Consider the following 4,919-nt stretch of genomic DNA (forward strand, 5'->3'; position numbering starts at 1 on the left):
ATCTAATGAACTAAAAATTAAAATGTTAATTTGTTCACTATTAGAAGAGTCTAATAATAGGTATATGAACCTAAAAAGTGGTATTAGAGCATAGGATGTTGCATGCATAATCGGTTTGGTTTTTCCGAGTTAAATATAACTTAATTAAAACTAGAAATTTGTGATTTATAAGAGTAAGTTACGAAATCATGATGCATGTTATATATTCTGGTCCAAAAATAATTTTAGGTCATTTTTATGATTTATGAAAATTTATTGCTCATTTTAATGATTTTTAGTGATTTTATTTCATTTTTATGAGTAAAATGAACTTTTATTCACTAAAATAAGTTAACCCTCACTACTGGCCGTGATATTTTCATATGACCTCACATGAATATTTTATGTATTGTATGTAAAATTTCATATTAATGTGATTAATATTTCATGATTTATGAATTTTATGCGATAAAAATGGCATAAATGGAGGTTAAATGACTAAAATTGGTTAAACTTAATTTCTGAACTTGAAAATTTTATATGATCTCACATGCATATTTTAAAAATTGTTTGTAAAATCTCGTATTAATTTGATTAATATTGCATGATTTATGATTTTTATGAGATAAAAATGGATTAAAAGAGGTAAAATGGTTACAAATAGTTAAGCTTCAAACTAGGCCATAAAAATTTAATATGTTGTCACACGCATGATTTACACATTGTATGTAAATTTCGAGATGAAATGATTTCATTTTGCATGATTTATGAATTTTTAATGTAAAAATGGCATAAATAGTGACTATTTTAGCATTAATGGCTAAAACGAATTACATGATATGCGAAAATACTTTTAGGTTGCATAAATATTCCACTTATCATATCTAAAGTTTTAAATTTATTGGATTAATTTTTGGATACTTTAGATGTTTTATGAGATAAAACCGATAAATTGCAACTACATTTTCTCAAAATCAATTCGAAAATTTTAACCATGATTTTTGACATTACGAGTGTCATAGAATTATTCCAGAATGTTCAAAAATTTAAAATTCAAATTTTGAAATTATTGTAATTTAATTTGGATTTATTTCATAAATGTTATGATTTTAAGGTAAAAAATGAGCATAAAATTAAATCAAGTTGAATTATTGTCAAAAATTGAGTGATGACTAATTTTTGAGTCCTAAGAGTATTAGGATAATTACCTTGAGCTTAAATGTGATTTAAGTGTTAATTTGTGATTTTAAGAAGTTATTATCACACATTTCCATAAAACCCGGTTGTATAATCGATATAAGTTAAATAGGGCGATTTGGCACATAATTTGGCATGATAGATACATATTATAATGCTGTATATTTTAATTGTTGAATGTCTTTTATTTATGTAATTTTGAATTATGTAATTTTATCTTAGTATGGCCTTAGTTTTAATCGATATTGCCCGTAATGAAAGGGAATATTGATTCGGTTGTAATTTAATGTGATCTCATATCGCTTTTATTTTTACTAGTTTTTCATATTACAAATGTATAATAGGAATAGCTTTGTATTTTTATTATTATTTGTAATTATGGAATTTCTTCAAGACGGTGCCATTCGGAAAGGTGTTTCGACGAATACGGTGTTCTTGGAAGACGTGTCACTTGAAGATTCAAGGGACCAAAGGAGTTGGTTTCCGAATATGTAATAGATTATTTGATTTTCTATTCTAGGAAGGCCATACTAGGAATTTATTTTTTATTGGTTTGCATTTATTTTAATATGTTTCATGCATTGCCAAATCGCCATAACAACACATGCATTTCATATCGAGTCATCGAACGTGTCAATTATAATTATCGCAATTCACCGCTTTAGTTCACTTAAAACGTGATAGATAATAAATTGATACGACCTCTCACAAATTAATAATTGAGAATTAGCCTTACCAAATAGTAGAAACCATGAGTCCCAATTTCATGAGGAAGTAGGCTCGGCTCACCGGGGTACTAAACTTGTTACGTTGGGTAAGTGGATAATAAAATGTTATTACATCGAAATTTGGATTGAACTCAAAGGAAGAATTCGTGACCGTAGTCGCATGTGTTCCGGGCTAAAGATAAATATTAAAGTAATTTTTATCGACCGAGAGTTCTAGAAGTAGAATCGATTAAGAGTTAATCCACCGAGTTATATTGATAAAGGATAAATCGGCTCACCGTGCCCGAGTTAATATGAATTTGGATCTCGGAATCATTTATAATAGTTGGGTAGAGGTCACTATATAAATGCTAAAACTTGTTTAAAGCATTTACAAGTGTTATTAAAACGATAGATGTTAATTATTTCCTTCATTTCCGTTTTTGTAGTTATTTATTCGCAATGAATTCATCTAAAACTCCTACACCAATCACCATTGATTCATGGCTCCAATCATTCGATGAAAAGCGCTCCGAGTATGACAATGATACAATTAGAGAATTACGCTTTGGCATTGGTCAGGATGGAACTCTTTGCTACTTTACCACTTCCACACCTCCCACTCCCATATTAATGCCCACCACTTTGGTAAGAGAATCTTGTGAAGAAAATCTCACTAATTCCAAGGCATCCTTGTTTGAAGAAATAAGGAGAAATATTAAATTCAGTGGGAGTTCTATCAAGAATGTTTTTGCAACTGAAAGGAGTAATGGTATTATTAAAGGAAAGGCAAAGATGGGTGAGAAACCCAAACCTGATAATAAATTGGAAATGGATAGTGAGACTACCACAACCAAGACCAACAAGGGTGCCCAATCCTATGAGGAATGTCTTTATTGTAATGTCATGGGCCATTGGAAACGAAACTGCACAAAGTATTTGGGAGATATCAAAGCTGGACTTGTCACTCCACTTGGTATGATTTCTTTCGAAATTGTTGTTATTGATATTAATTATACATCCACCTCAACGTGGGTATTGGATACCGGTTGTGGTTTTCACCTTTGTAAACGTATACAGGGGCTTGGAAATGTGGAAAAGCTAAACAAGAGTGATATAAATCTCCGACAAGGAAATGGAGCTAGGGTAGCCGCCACTTCAAGAGGGACTTATGTACTTGTTTTAGCTAACAGGTTTGAGTTGTAATCTACATAGTTGTTATTATGTACCAACTTTGTCCAAAAACATTATTACCATTTCTATGTTAGACGTAGAAGGATTTTTCATTTCTTTCACCATCAAAAACAATTGTTGTATTTTGTTGAATATGACTTGGCTGTGAGCCAAGCCACTTTTATCAATGGTATTCATGTTTTAGACACTTACAACTCAACTAAAGATATCTATAACATACAATCCAAAAGACTCATAACTAGTAATCCAAATGATTTGTACATTTGGCTTTTTCGATTAGGTCACATAAATGAGAAACGCATTAAACGCTAGTGTCGACTAGAATTATTGGACCATTTTATTTTCAATCATATGGAATATGCGAATCTTGTCTCTTTCGCAAAATGATTTGTACTCCCTTTAGTGGTAAAGGGACACAAGCAAGTGATTTGTTGGGACTAATACATGCCGATGTATGTGTTCTAATGAGCATCACCACAAGGGGAATTTATGACTACTTCGTCACTTTTACCAATGATTTAAGTAGATATAGGTATATTTACTTAATCAAATATAAAGTCAAGCATTTGAGAAATTCAAGAAATTTCTAAATGACGTAGAGAACTAATTGAACAAAGTAATAGAGCATTACGATCCGATCGTAATGGCAAAGATCTAAGTAATGAATTTGACCTAGTCTCACTACCCATAAGATCAAACTAATATGACTCGGTTTGAGTTATTGAACTCAATTTTGGGAATTTTCAATCCAAATCGGACACGTAATTCTACGAGGATGGCAACCAGGAAATACCTGAAATAGAGAGTCTATTTAACAAATGACATGGATCAGACTGGTATATTACATGAATCAAACTGCCATGATAGAGCTGGTCTTTTATGTGCAAATACGTCAGTCTAGAGAAACTTCTAATACTCCACCATATATGTGTTTGTGACTCACAAACCTATCTCTCAAGAAGGTAGATGTATTTCTGAGAGATAGAGTGGGAGTAGATTGGATCGTCACAAACATGTCTTATAGTTAATGTGTTACTTTGTGAAAGTAATGGAACTATAATCTATAAAGATAGAGTGGGAGTGTAGCACACATGTCTTATTGATAATATGTTACTTTTCAAAAGTAATGGTACTATGACCTTATCCCAAATCGACCTTGTTGCATAAGAGCCATAGCATTATAATCCAAAGATTGTTACTCAAGAGTAGATTTACTTCAAGGCGAGGGTCTCTTTAAAGTAAATAGAGCTTTAGAGTACTTAAATGCATAGATTGACATGAAGATGTTGATCAAGAAAAATTATGTTAGGAATCGCCGCATTTCATTTTGATGAAGAATGGCAAATGATATTAAAAATTTGCTTTTCTAAAATGGGAATTTAGAGAAGGATGTGTTTGGAACACGAAACCTTAGATAAAGATCTAAGAATCCTAACATATTATGCGTAGCTTTCTTAAGTGATCCCAGAATGGTCTTAAGCAAGCATTAAAGGATTATACTTTTCGTTCATGTGATAATTGAGAATAGTTTCATTCACATGATTGAAGAATCATGATTATACATGAAGTTAAGTGGGAGCTAGAATTATTTTTCCTATGACTTATATGTTGAAGACATATTACTTATTGAGAATAATGTACCAATGCTCTCTTCTGTCAAGAGTAATTGGGAGACTAGGAAAAGGTGCGATATATTTTAGATTACCGAATCTATATTAGAGAATATTGGCATAGAGTTGAGAGCCTTATGATGATACGATCTTTCATATCTGTTTTACATCAACAAGGTTAAGTAGGTTATTCATGCTGATGAAAGTGGAATTACTGCGATGGAGTCATAGT

The sequence above is a fragment of the Silene latifolia genome, chromosome 11 (genome assembly GCF_048544455.1).
Source record: "Silene latifolia isolate original U9 population chromosome 11, ASM4854445v1, whole genome shotgun sequence".
Lineage (NCBI taxonomy): Eukaryota > Viridiplantae > Streptophyta > Magnoliopsida > Caryophyllales > Caryophyllaceae > Silene > Silene latifolia.